At 46.0% G+C, this 14,680-nt stretch overlaps 1 protein-coding gene across 1 annotated transcript in view; it reads left to right on the top strand.

The window, feature by feature from the left end:
• Positions 1-14,680, top strand: part of LOC135304013 (zinc finger and SCAN domain-containing protein 2-like) — a 291,747-nt gene that overhangs the window by 43,855 nt on the left and 233,212 nt on the right. The gene's annotated exons all lie outside the window — the stretch shown is intronic.

The raw sequence follows: 14,680 nt of genomic DNA, 5'->3' as shown, positions 1-14,680 counted from the left end.
CTGGCAGGCACTCGGGGCATAAGCCGCGGTTTGTAGGGTTGCTTTGAACACCGCTAGCTGATAGCACAGCTAGCAGGAGCACGGTACAAGTCGGCATTTACAAGCAAGCACCGCTGGTTGGTAAGGGGCAGGAACCAACTGCAGGCGGCCAGCAATCCCGCCTGGGCTAAGAGTTAAGTGTTTGCTGTGTGATAACACTGCCCTTCAGTCTTGAAAGTTGTTGCTAGGAGAGCCTTTGCATTAAGGGGTTTGCTGCTTTTTTTTTTTTTTTCCTACAAGCGAGAGGTGATTTGCCCACGGTGGCTGCCTAACTTCAAGCCTGGGCTGGGAGAGCCCGGCCTCCGAGACATGCTCTTCACAGGTGGTTTCAGCTTGAACCGAGTCAGTCTCTTCATCCGTCAGGGGCTGGGGAGTCATAGAACGGGAGGATGGAGGGAGAGACAGAGTGTTCTTGGGAGGGATATACCACAGTTCAACACGTTGCTATCGAGCCTTTGACTGGGAACACCCCGCAACTGAAAGAGTGCTTAGAAACGCCTTGACCTGGGGGCTTGAAGGGGTGATTCCCAGTTTTGTGTGCAGACTGACAGCTTTTCACAGGGAGCCAGACTGGCACACAGCTTGGCTTCTCCTTCAGTGCAGAAAGTGTCGGAGGAGGTGGTATTGTGTTTCATATGGACAGAGACCTGCATGCCATGCATGTACCCCTGAACTGCCAAGATACTATAACCAAGATGTACATGCAAGGTGTGAAATAGTGAATTTAATCTGTGGAAAAAGTCACCTAGACCCTGAGACATGGGAAGACATCTTTGAAGAGGATTGGGAAAGGATAAAGGAGTGGCACAGCCATATCAAAAGGAAGAATTAAGGAATTTTTTCCTTTTCTATTCTCCCCAGTGGTTTGGATTGTACCCTTAGGAGTTTGTAACTTTGTGTGGGACTGAGCAAACAACAAACAAGTAAAAGTTAATGGTGGAGTGTTATATATTAATTATGAAATTAATTTGTATTTTAATGTTAATAACAATTAGTTATTTGAAGTATTATTGATTGTTAAATTGGTTATTAATATTTTTGTACATTGATTATTTGATTAATTATTACTTTTTAAAAATAACTCTGAAGAAGCAGAAAAAAGGAGTTTTGATTTGAGACTCACATCTGGACATTCGGAACTGAGTAAGCTAAAGCTTGCTCTAAAAAGACATCATGGGAACAAGGCAGAGTAAGGAAGTACATAAAACCAGCCCATTAAGGCGTGTCTTAGCACAGTGGAGAGAAATAACAGGCAAAGGGGGCAGGCAAAATTTTAAAAACCCTAATTATATATTGCTCCTATTTGTGAGTGTCTGTCCGAAACTTCCCTCATTTTTTTTGTGCCTCTCGATCATCATGAAAGCCAAGATCACCGGGGAAAGGGAAAGATCCTGTTCTGAAAATCCAGGTCTGTCTGGTCCACCAAGCCAGATTATTGCCTACGGGTGTGTTTGCTCAACTCATGGAACAACACTGCACCTGAGAAGGGGCAGTGTGCTCTCCTTCGCCTGCATCACCTAACAACGCTAGTGCTGGAATTTCTCCACCCTTCTGACTTGGCTGGACTTTCTCTCTGGAAGGACCTTCTCTGTGGTCACCACTAAAAGACCCTCCATTCATCGTACATCAACCACCATGACAGATGGACTGAGATGGGAGAAGGTTCTCCCCTCAAGGACTGAGACATGCGACCCCTACATGGAAAAGCCCCCCCTTCTTCCCAAAAGGACTGAGACTGAAATCCCTACTGTAGGGTGAGGGAAGGTATGCGTGGGGACCAGAGAAAGTTTTGCAAGCGACCACTGAACCGAGAAGACAATGGTTCCTGCCTACGACATCTGCTACTGACGACACCTGTTCCTGATGGACTACTGATGGACTCTTTGTACCCTTTATCAATAGACTATTTTGAAAAGTGTCCCCTTCCCCCATTTCAAAAGGACTATAAAAAAGGTTAGAGCTGACTGATACCTTTGAGATCTCCCCTGACGTGAGGACGACAGGCCTCTTCGTCGACCAGACTTCGAGGGACTTTGTCATCCGCACGTCTGGTAGCTATATACCTCCTTGCCCTCCCTCTCTTCTTTTTCTTTTCCTTATTCTTTCCCCTTTCTTCATTCCCCTTCTCTCTCTAACGCATCTTTGCTATGGCTATACAATAAAAGTATCTCTGTTTTGATTTTACTACAAATCCCCTTGTCGTGTCAGTTTTTGCACCCTGAGATAGGTGAAAAAGAACCTTCACGAATCACATCCTTAGGATGGATCGTGTCACCCCGGCAACCTTGTTCTTATCAATTTCTATGACATCACACACAGTCCTTAAACACACACAGCCATCACCTATATACACTAGTACCGTTTATTGGTTGGTATCTGGGTGGATCTCAAAGTGGCAAATGCCTTGGTCATTGTCAAGGCATATGTCTTGAGCACTAATCACATTACTGTGACAGATAAATCCCTGTTGTTCTTGAGCAATGCAAGGTTCCAAGTTTATGGTTTGCCATCTCCCCTGGATTTTCCAAGCCCATACCCTGTATTCTGAGGGGTATAATGCTGGCTGCTTGTGACTGAGCCCTAAGGCAGCAATGGCGTGAATAGCGTGAACTGTGCCATTATGCAGAGTGAGCACGAAGGCTGGAGCTGTGTTAGTGGGGGGATTATATGTAAAATTACCATGGTCCACCAAGACTGGAAATCTTTCTCAATGTCTGTAGTACTGCCCCAGACAACCTTTTGCACTTCAGTGGGAAACACCCCTTCACTTCCTTCTCTTATGATTAAAGCAGCTGTTGACTGTACCCATAATTGTGTTTGTATATAGCTGAGGGCTAAAGATATGTGATCCTGTGCCCCCTTTAATGCGTCTGCTAGCAAGCTATGGTCTTGATCTTCAATTTCTCTCCATTTCGGCAGCACCCTCGAGACTTGCCACTGACTATTTCCCAATGCCAAAAGAGATGACTGTAAAGGCTGTTTTAATTTTATTGGATGGCTAGCTGCTACAGCTAATTTGTTCAGTAACATTTCTGAGTCAATCCTATTCAAAACCCCTAGCATAGTCCCTAACATCTCGGTTAAATCCCTTCTCATTCTGTCTCTGAAGTGCACTTGTTTTTGTAGCCATCTTGTCCATCCCTCGAAGGATGACCTTATGAAGGGGGAACAAGCTGGCTGAACTGTCGAGATAGTAGTTTGCATTACCAGTTCGACATGTCATAATACTGGATTAAAGAACAGTTGTGTTGACCTGTATTCCTTATTATGTATGGGCCAATTTGATAAAATCTAGGTTCAAGCTTAAATGGCGGATTTTGGGTTTGTGCTTGAGTGCTGGGGTGGGTTGTAACAGGCTTAGCTATAGCACTTATTTTAAATTTGAAAGACAGCCCAATAGTGTTGTAGGCCCAGAAGCAAACCATGTTGACAGTTTGTCTTAATGTGAAGTTGTGCCAACAGTCCAATTCATTTGGACGATTGCAAATCTTCCAGTGCTTATTTACACTGATTTGGGTTGCTTTACTATAGGTAGTCCCATTAATCATTCTACACCCTATCTTAATTACCTCCCCCATGGTCCCTTGAAGTCACCACAACCTCTGTTTCTCCCTCTCCTGCCTTTTATGTATTTGTGTTTTGCATATGACTACAGTTGTTAGGTTTAACACGGGAAGGTTTTCCTATGGATCCGGTGTATTGAGTAAGGGCTTGGGACCAAGGCCATTCAGCATTGTTCTGGCTAGGAGTACTTTCTAATTTTTGGATGACAGCGATGATTGTGAACAACACTTCAGCGCAAATCCCCACCCACCATGATGCATTCATTTTGTGCGGGTAAGTTTCAGTTTCAGTTTACCATCACCCGCTGTTATTCTCCAAGGGGCTTCTGGAGCTTTCTTAACACGGCTGTGGTGAATCCAAGCACTTTGTTCCTTAGTCTTGATTGCAGTGAAGCTAGTAAGGAGCACTTGGTATGGTCCCTCCCATTGTGGTTCCAGGGCCTTCTCTCTTAGAGACTTAACATATACATAGTCTCCAACCTGCACATCATGTACTGGTGCATCGAGCCCTGTACCCCAAGTTCCAGCCACATATTTTTTGATTGCTCTAAGCTGTTTGGTCAGAGCAATCACATAGTGATACGTCCTGGGCAGATGTTCCCTTCTGCGCCGTGTATGGTCTCCCATAAAGCAATTCAAAGGGACTTAGCTTTTCCTTAGTCCTGGGTTTGGTCTGAATCTGCAGCAGCGCTAATGGGAGGGATTGAGGCCATGGCAAATTAGCCTCTTGTCCCACTTGTGTAACTTGTTGTTTGATCAAATGATTCATTTTCTCTATCTGAACACTTGATGGTGGGTTATATGGGGTGTGAAGTTCCTAGTCTATGCCCAAGTACTGGCTAACTTGTTGCACTAATTTTGCGATGAAATGTGGTCCTCTATCCGAGGAGATTGTGACCAGGACTCCAAAGCATGGTATGATTTCCTGTACCAATGCCTTAGTTACCTCCTGAGCTTTACAAGTCCTGGTGGGGAATGCTTCTGGCCACCCTGAAAAGGTATCTGTTAGTACTAGTAAAAACTTACACTCCCCTTTTCTTGGCAATTCCGTGAAATTGATTTGCCATTGCTGCCCAGGTCCATGGCCCTTTCCAATTTGGCCAAGTTTAGGTTTGGGAATATTCTTGGGATTGGTCTGGAGGCAAAGGTCACGTTGTGGAGTCACTTGGGTGATAGTGGCTTGTAAATTTCTATCAATGATCCTTTCATTTAGATATGTAGGGCATCAATTTCCCAATGTGTTTTCTGATATTCCTCCCTTTTTAGAGATCATAATAAGTCAGAGGGTATAATTAATTTTCCCTCTGTGGTGGCCTATCCCTCTTGGTTATAGGCTCCTTTCTGCTCATTGATCAATTTTTTTGTCTAATTTGTTGTATTTTAAGGAAATTTGCCCACCTGGAATCAGGGCTGCCTCAGTTATTACCTCATTTTTCACTGCTTCTTTTGCTTCCCTATCTGCCAGCTCATTTCCTTCTTCCAGTTCTGAGTTTATCTTCTGATAAATGCCTTAATGTGCATGATTGCCACCTCTTCTGGTAACAAGACTGCTTCTAGGAGTCGCAGCATTTCTGACGCATGTTTAATGTTTCTCCCTTGAGAGTTCAGCAAGCCTCTTTCTTTCCAAATGGCTCCATGAGTATACACTACTCCAAATGCATCCTTTGAGTCCATATATATGTTTATTTCTTTCCCTTTTGCCAATTCCAAGGCCCGAGTTAGAGCAATTATCTTGGCCTTTTGTGCAGAGGTATCCATCCCAGATTCTGTTACCTCCTTGCAGGTAGTAACTGGGTACCCAGCGTGTTGTTTTCCTCTGATGACATAACTGCTTCCATCAGTAAACCAGATTTCTGCATTCTTGAGAGGGGTGGCTGGAATAGGTTGCCTCGATAGTCTCCAGGCAGTCATGCTCCACTGGCTCCCCTTGGTTTCCACTGAGGAAGGAGGCTGGATTGACAATGTTAGTCACCACTATGTCCACATCATCTTGCTCCACCATAATAGCTTGGTATCTCAGAAATCGTTGCGGGAAAAGCCAATGTCCACCTTTCACCTCCAGCACTGCAGACATTGTGTGAGACACTGGCACAGTCATTTTGTGGCCCGGGGTGAATTTACTTGCCTCTTGGATATTCAGTGCAACTCCTGCAGCAGCTCTGAGGCATCCAGGCCACCCTTTAGCTGCTGCATCCAATTGCTTAGAGAAGTAATCAACTGGTCTCTGGTATAGGCCAAGGTCCTGTGCTAATATTCCCAAGGCAATTCCTTGCTTCTCATTGGAGAACAAGAGGAAAGGCTTACTCACGTCTGGCAATCCCAGAGCTGGAGCTGACATGAGGGCTTTTTTCAGCTGGTGGAAAGCCTGCGTAGCTTCCTCTGTCCATTGGATTTCCCTGCTTTTAGTTGCAATAAGTTCATATAAGGGCTTAACAAACAGTCCATAGTAACAGATCCATAACCTGCACCACCTCGTCATCGCCAGGAAAGTTCCTAGTTCTTTTGCAGTCTGAGGTTTTGGGGTCTGGCATATTGCCTCCTTCCGGCTTTGGCCCAGGGTACATTGTCCAGTACTGACTTTGTATCCCAGATAAGTTAATGTCTGTTTTACTGCTTGAGCCTTTTTCTTTGATACCCGGCACCCTTGGAGTCCCAGAAAGTTCAAGAGGCTTACCGTCCAGGCCACGCATGCTTCACTCGTCCGTGTGGCTATGAGGATGTCATCTTCGTAGCAGCTTCGCTTCCTCTGGAGGGGCTTCCCAGGCCTCTAATTCCTTTGCAAGTTGTTCTCCAAACAAAGTGGGTGAGTTTTTAAATCCCTGTGGGGGTACTGTCCATGTAAGTTGAGTTCTTTGCCCACTTTTAGGACTTTCCCATTCAAATGCAAAAATTTTCTGGCTGGCTAGGTGGATAGGAAGGCAAAAGAAGGCGTCTTTTAAACCTGAAACGGTAAACCAAGTTAGTTCAGGTGTTAAGCAATTTAATAACGTGTAGGGATTGGCCACCACATGATACAGTTCCTCAGTTATCTTGTTCATGGCTTGCAGATCCTGTACTAACCTGTATGACTCATCAGGTTTGCTGGCTGGTAGGATAGGGGCATTAAAATCAGATTGACATTCTTTTAATAATCCTAGATGTTAAAAAGTTCTCAATTACTGGGCTAATGCTATCCTTATCTTCCTTCCTCAGGGGATACTGTTTATCTCTGACAGGTTGCATTCCCTTTTTAGTCTGATCTGTATAGGGGGAGCGTTTTTTGCTCTCCCTGATACATCAGAAGCCCATACCCCAGGGAATACCTGATTCATTACATCTTCATCGATTTCAGTTTCCCTTGTGACTTGACTAGTGGTTAATATCAAACTCAATATTTCTACATACTTTTGATCATTTCCCTCCAGAGTATTTTCCCCATTTTTGAATGCAATAGTTGGCTGTCATTGTCCCAGCAAATCTCTGCCCAGAAGTTGCTCAGGGGAGTTGGGCATATATAGAAATTTGTGGATCCCCCACTGCTTTCCCAGTTTGTATTTTATTGGCCTAAAGAAAAATGCCTTTTCAGTTTGGCCAGTCGCTCCCGTAACTGTAGCATAATCATCCCCTATGGGCATCAAGGCTGTATTTAGGACCGAGTACCTTGCCCCTAGAAGGTACTCGCTTCTAAAGGTTGACTAGGAATTTCCCTTCTTTTTCCATTTCCCCAGCTTTAGTTTTACAACCAGAGAGCCTGCTGGGGTAGTCTCCTCCAGTCCCCCCTAATTGTCTTGCACATGGGCAAACACCCCTCCTCTCCTTTGATTCCCTTGACCATTCTCTTTCTGCTCTGGACAGTCCTTCTTCCAATGGCTCTGTTTCTTACAGTTTGCACATTGATTTCTGCCGGATCGAGGAGGGCCTTGCCTGGGTGCTCCCTGCCTGCTTTCACGTCTTTCTTTCCGTTCCTCCTGCACTATTGCTATTAAGTTTTTCATCCCTTGTTTATCCCCTTCTTCTCTGTTGCTAAAGACTCTCCAAGCCTCCCCCAATCAAGTTTCTAAATTCCGTATATTTTCTTCTCAGACTTTTTGGAGTTTGCACCGAATATCCCCCTTGGACTGTCCCAAAAATAGATTAATTAGTTGTTGTATCCCTCTCAGGTTTCCTGCAGTCAGGATGACCCTCCCCGAGAGTTCTTTTTTCCCAGCCCGACAGTGGAAGAAAGAGTCGGAATTCTTCAGCTCTGGTTCACAAGGTTGTTTATTGTCTCTTATCTAAACCATTCTTTTTCAGACCTGCAGAGGTCTGATCTACAGATCTGTCATGGGCACGCTGCCTGCCCCTGGGCTGGTGTCTTCATTTTATACTATGAAGTACATGTACTTCATTGATCATTATTTTCCAATACCAGTCACCTCTGTTAGACTGTCTACTTCTAGTCTAAACCAATCCAAATGTGCCACCATCACCAAGAAGATGGAAGCTAGGAAGAAGAAGGAAGAAAAATAGGACAACGCCCAAATCCTTCCATCTTGCCTCCTAGACCCCCTCTAGTAAAATCCCCCAAATTCCACGTTTCACCCTGGGATTAATTCATTATCACTCTATTTAAACTTCTGTGACTTGTGATTCTTCATACAAGGTTGGTAATTTGCTTTATGGGTTAAGATCAAAATCCCAAGTGTCTATGGCTTCCTGCCAGGACTCCCCAGCCGTCTGCCAGGGGCACGTGTCATCCAGGGCACCCAGAGGGGCGTCCTGGGTTCCAGCAAATCCCCACATCAGATGCAGGGTCCAGTGGTGTATAGCGTCACATTGTGTTTCTCAGGTGGTCTAGGAACTCTCTGGGGGATTCTGAGGGTGCCTGTTTAATAGCATATAAAGCTGACCAATTTATAGTTTCAGGCGTTGCTCTTTCCACTCCCAATATAAGCCAATCCGGATAATTTTTTAGCCTCTGTCTTTGTACTGGTTGGTTCAGGTTCCAGCCTGGGTCCTGAAGTGGAAAATGTTCCTTTAGGTCCACTGGTTGTTGTCTAAAGTGGTCTGCTACCTGGTTCCCGGCTGTTTTTAAAACCATCTAGCTTTCTGTTTCAGTGAATGTGTCTAATAACAATTGAATAGCACCCCAGTCTGGATTGTGCTGCTTCGTAATGTATCCTAGATGTTTAGTAGTGTTTACTGGGTCATTTTGGTAATTTCCTGCAACCCTTTCCCATGCTTCCAAACCAAGGGTGGAGAAGGGCACCTTAACTAATATCTTTTCTCGGCCTGGTTTTACTGTCTCCAGCAAAGGGGCCTGCAGTATTTGTCCTCTGGTTCGGGATGCTATTGGGCTGCCTGGAGGGGTTGGAGCTGGTGTCTTCTCCAAAGGAGGAGGAGGAGGAGTAGGAGGAATAGTGGAAGCGGTCGACTAGGTGGTGTAGGTGGTGTAGATGGAGCCCCTCCCAAGTCTCTACCCCTTCCCCCCTGCCCTCCCAAGTGAGGGCTAAATAGGTCAGCTAGATCTTGTTCTTGTTCCTCTAGTGCTGTGCGATAAACTTAATCGGTCCTGGTGCATCTCTGTCTCTCTGTCTTATGCTACAGGTTGAGCAGCCCCATTTCAGTTCTCCCATTTTGCTTCTGTTTTCTCTTTCAAGAGCCAAAACGAGGGGGTCAGAGGGGGCTCTGATGCCACAGTCCCTTTGCTAATCAGGATTATTTTGGAGGGAGAAAAACATATCACAGTAAGAAACCTCCTTCCATTTCCTTCCCTCCATGGAAACAACATTAGCTGTAACAGGGTATTCTATTCCAATGTACCTGTAGGAGGCCACCTTGCCCCATCCTCCAGGTGATATCATGGCCACCAATGGGAGCAATATATAATTAGGGTTTTTAAAATTTTGCCTGCCCCCTTTGCCTGTTATTTCTCTCCACTGTGCTAAGACACAACCTAATGGGTTGGCTTTATGTACTTCCTTACTCTGCCTTGTTCCCATGATGTCTTTTTAGAGCAAGCTTTAGCTTACTCAGTTCCGAATGTCCAGATGTGAGTCTCAAATCAAAACTCCTTTTTTCTGCTTCTTCAGAGTTATTTTTAAAAAGTAATAATTAATCAAATAATCAATGTACAAAAATATTAATAACCAATTTAACAATCAATAATACTTCAAATAACTAATTGTTATTAACATTAAAATACAAATTAATTTCATAATTAATATATAACACTCCACCATTAACTTTTACTTGTTTGTTGTTTGCTCAGTCCCACACAAAGTTACAAACTCCTAAGGGTACAATCCAAACCACTGGGGAGAATAGAAAAGGAAAAAATTCCTTAATTCTTCCTTTTGATATGGCTGTGCCACTCCTTTATCCTTTCCCAATCCTCTTCAAAGATGTCTTCCCATGTCTCAGGGTCTAGGTGACTTTTTCCACAGATTAAATTCACTATTTCACACCTTGCATGTACATCTTGGTTATAGTATCTTGGCAGTTCAGGGGTACATGCATGGCATGCAGGTCTCTGTCCATATGAAACACAATACCACCTCCTCCGACACTTTCTGCACTGAAGGAGAAGCCAAGCTGTGTGCCAGTCTGGCTCCCAGTGAAAAGCTGTCAGTCTGCACACAAAACTGGGAATCACCCCTTCAAGCCCCCAGGTCAAGGCGTTTCTAAGCACTCTTTCAGCTGCGGGGTGTTCCCAGTCAAAGGCTCGATAGCAATGTGTTGAACTGCGGTATATCCCTCCCAAGAACACTCTGTCTCTCCCTCCATCCTCCCGTTCTATGACTCCCCAGCCCCTGACGGATGAAGAGACTGACTCGGTTCAAGCTGAAACCACCTGTGAAGAGCATGTCTCGGAGGCCGAGCTCTCCCAGCCCAGGCTTGAAGTTCGGCAGCCACCGTGGGCAAATCACCTCTCGCTTGTGTTGTGAATAAATTGTTATCTATTTTTTTTCAGATTGCAGAGTTAAAACAAGTTGGACCAGTTGCTGTTAAGTTAGCTTCATTGTTAAGAGTTCTTCTTCAATTACCTGTTAATGGTTAGCGTTTAACCCTTGTCCCCCTGAGGCTTGCCAGGGAGGGATGCCGGGACCCTGCAAGTACCAGGAGAATGGGAGTGGCATCAGAGCGAGTATGCAGATGACAAATGCATTGCACCAAATTTTGCAGTGTTCCAGGGAAACCCCTAAAAACAACGAGCCAACATAGAACTATGGGTACGTAGGTGATGTCTAAGGATGGGAGCATAGTCCAATGCCTGCTTGGATCCTTTTTGCTTCTCACCCTCACCTGAAAGAATCTTGACTAGAGAGAGGAACCAAGGTGATGGACCAAAAAGGTGGAATCTCCTAATCTCTCAAGAGGATGGAATCCCCAGCTCTGCCTGCAGACTAGCGGACAAAGCTGCATCACCCTCCTCCTCTGTGCCACTCCTGGGAGCAGCAGCGGCGTGGGCACAACCCATAGATTGCTCTCCACCTGAGCTGATCCTTTTAAATAAAGGCATTAAAGAGGAGAAAGATCTCCTGCCCATTTATTTCAGCTTGTACCAAAAAAAAAAAAAAAGAAAAAAGCAGCAGCAAACCCCTTAATGCAAAGGCTCTCCTAGTAACAGCTGTCAAGACTGAAGGGCAGTGTTATCACACAGCAAACACTTAACTCTTAGTCCAGGCGGGCTTGCTGGCTGCCTGCAGGTAGTTCCTGCCCCTTACCAACCAGCGGCGCTTGCTTGCAAATGCTGACTTGTACCGTGCTCCTGCTAGCTGTGCTATCAGCTAGCGGTGTTCAAAGCAACCCTACAAACCGCAGCTTATGCCCCGAGTGCCTGCCAGCCGTGCTGTAGGCCCGCTGCGCCAAGAGCAATTTGGCAAGCCCCAGCTCATGGCCCTGCACCGCGCTGGCCCCGCTCGTTGGAGCCGCCCTGCACCACGCATGTGCTGCCGGCCAGGGGCTGCCTGCGCTGGGCATGCGCTGCTTGCTCTCCCAGGCGCTGCCGGCTGGCCGCCGCTGCCCCGGCTTTGCGCCACCTCTTCCCGCCGCGCCGACCTGCGCCACGCTCACGGCGACCCGGCACCCTTGAAATGTTCTTTGAAAAACCACAGTTACCAGAGAAACTAAACCAAGACCTCACTCCCCGCAGCGTTGTTTCACTGTTCACTCACACCCACACACACACACAAGCACACACGTCCGGATGTGATAACCATACACAATCACAGTTCAAACCAACGCTCCGCCAGCTGCTCTGTCAGCTGGGGACCCCCCGCCACCAGCTTCTCCCCGGCAGACGATTGCTTGCAAACTGCTTGTGCAAAACTGCACACAAAGACGTCTCTTATGCGACTTATCGGTAGCCAACCCTATAAAAAGGAAAGGAATACATACCACTTCTGTCCACAGTCGCAATGCAATGTGGTCTGCTCCCCGCAGTGTACAGCCGAGGCACCGAGTCTCTCCTGGGGAAGAGTCCCGTGGCACACCTGAGAGGGTCTGTGCCCAGCCGGACCAGCAGGTGAGCAGAGTTAGTCCCATCTGGGTCGCCAAGTGAAGCAATATGCGGAATAAATGGACTCCACAACCTGATGTAGTTATGTAGTTATGTAGTGGGTATGTGTGTCAGGGCCTGGCACAAGCGAGATGGCTCTCGTGAAAACTTGTGCCCCAAGCCCTGGTCCGAGCCACATCTTTGTTCACAAACATGTTCCATATGCAATGCATTACACAATCTCTTCATGCATATTCAACCCCTGGCCCCGCCTGTCCTCCCCTCACATGGTGATGAGATCAATGCCCTTCTGGGCACGCGTTGTTTCCTGTGGTGGTCATACTGGGGTCTTTGGTGGACTCTGAGGCTGAAGGCTGTGGTCTTGCTCACGACTGAACTTTTGAACTTTTCTCATTTCTGTGTGCACTGTGGTCCCCTGGTGCTTATCTGAGTACGTCTGTTGGTTTTGATCAGCTTGGAGACAGAGGAGCTCCTTTGTGTAGGCTTCTTGCATTCCCTGGTCTTCTCCTGGTGTTATGAGTAAAACATTCATCTGTAGCTACGATATTTTATTAAAAATCCTTTCCTAGGATTTTTCCCCTCCTGAGGAGCTGAGGGCCTCAGGAAAGAAATGTAAACAATAATTATCTGCTGCTGTGGAATGCAACAGGTGCATCTTCCATTGGTCCATGTGGATTGTTTTCACTTGATGACCAATCACAGCCAACTGTGTTGAGCCTGTGAGCAGTCACAAGATTTTTGTTATGCATTCCATTCTATTCTTCTTCTTTGTAGCCTTCTGGTCATTTTTTCCTCTCTGTTCTTTTAGTATAGTTTTAATGTAGTATTTTAATAGAATATATAATAAATCAGCCTTCTGAAATGGAGTCAAGCCTCGTGTCTCCACACTTGGTGTGTTCACCCCCACAAATTATCCATTTTTTTTAAGGCTGCAAAGTTAAACAGGTTGGGCCAGTTGTTGAGAGTTGAAGTGTTGACTGTTTGTTGTTGATAGCTTCATGTTGCAATCACCTCTTGTTAATAGTTTTTCTTCAATTACCTGTTAATGGTTAGAAATCAAGCGCAATTGTCCCCCTGCTGCTTCCCAGGAGCCTGCAGGTAGCAGGGGGAGGTGACATCAGAGCTAGTATGCAGATGAGAATACATTTCACCAAATTTTGCAATTTTCCAGGAAAAAAAAACCTAAAATCAAGAAGCCAACATGGAATTATGAAACCTAAGTAATGTCTAAAGGTGAGGAACTGAATCCTTAGTATCTGCTAAGATCCTTTTTACTTTTCACCCTAACCTGAAAGGATGTCAGCTAGAAAGAGGACCTGGAATGTTAGACCAAAAAAGTGGAATTCCCACTACTCCCTCGAGGACGGAAGCCCCAGCTCCGCCTGCATACCAGCAGACACAGCTGCATCATCCTCCTCCTCCGTGCCACTCCTGGGAGCAGCAGGGGTGTGGGCGACCTGTCGTTTCTCCCCAGCCTGAGCTGAATTTTTTTAATAAAGGCATTAAAAAGGAGAAAGATCTCCTGCCCAATTTATTATGCTGGTGTTGTCCTTCATAGCAAGAAGCTTCAGAAATTTGCATTTTCCTATGCCCGTTGTACCTTGGCAGAGGTTTCTTAAGTAAAAGGTTAAAATTCAACACATAATTCTACAATTTAAAATTTAAATGCTTAGTCCATATATTGCTAACTTAATTGAACACCCCAAAACCTCCACTACAACAGCAGCCCCTGCCTGGCTTCTGCCTGCCCACACCGTGGGCATCCACGGCTCCTCCTGGGCATGGAGCTCAGTCACTGCTGGGGCTGGGTGGGCTTTGCTGCTGCTGCCACCTGGACACTGGGGTGACCGCTTGTCCTAGGTTGCAATGTAAAGATGTATTCTAATGCCATCCTCAAGAGCTGCTGAAACCAGGAGGGGCATTGTTTCTTCCTTATCTCCTGTTAATGGGCCCATCAATGTCTTGCCACATGAGTCAGAGATAACTCCCTCCCAGAGCCATTTCTGTTTAATGGCTAATCAAGGACCCACAGCATGAGGCAGAATGATATCAGCCCACTGTGAGATGCTCTGCCCATGGGGGAGGAGCTAAGCATCCCCAGCTGGATATAATCTGGGTTTTGGGACACAACAAGCAGTCTTTCCACTGGATTCCCAGAGGAACCGCCGCCCTTACCCACTGCTTTTCCAGAGGATGAGAGCTACCAGATTGTTTCTACAGGATCACCACTTCCACAAGTCCATTTCATCTGGACTGCTTCCACCACCCTAACTAGCAGGGTGTCAGCAGGCTGTATTCTGACCCAGTCAGTGGTTTTCCTTTTGTATTATTGCAAGTATTTTGTTTTTTTTTTTCTTTTTCCTAATAAATTGTATTTCTGACTTGGAGTCTCTCACTGGTTTTGATTTCAAACCACAACACGGATCCATCTCTTTATTTAAACAGAAGAATAGGCCATTGCCTACTCTGCAAGTGGGGGGGGGGGGAGGGTGGGGTGGGGTGTCACCTTCAGTGTTTCTTAGAGGGCAAGGCCAGGGGGCTCAGGGGCAGAGGAAGGGATGTGTTGGTCTCAGGAAGGGCTGGAAGGTGCTGGGCTGGT

The sequence above is a fragment of the Passer domesticus genome, chromosome 6 (genome assembly GCF_036417665.1).
Source record: "Passer domesticus isolate bPasDom1 chromosome 6, bPasDom1.hap1, whole genome shotgun sequence".
Classification (NCBI taxonomy): Eukaryota; Metazoa; Chordata; class Aves; order Passeriformes; family Passeridae; genus Passer; species Passer domesticus.
The sequence above is the reverse complement of the archived record's forward strand: the minus strand, read 5'-3'. Positions and strand labels throughout refer to the sequence as shown.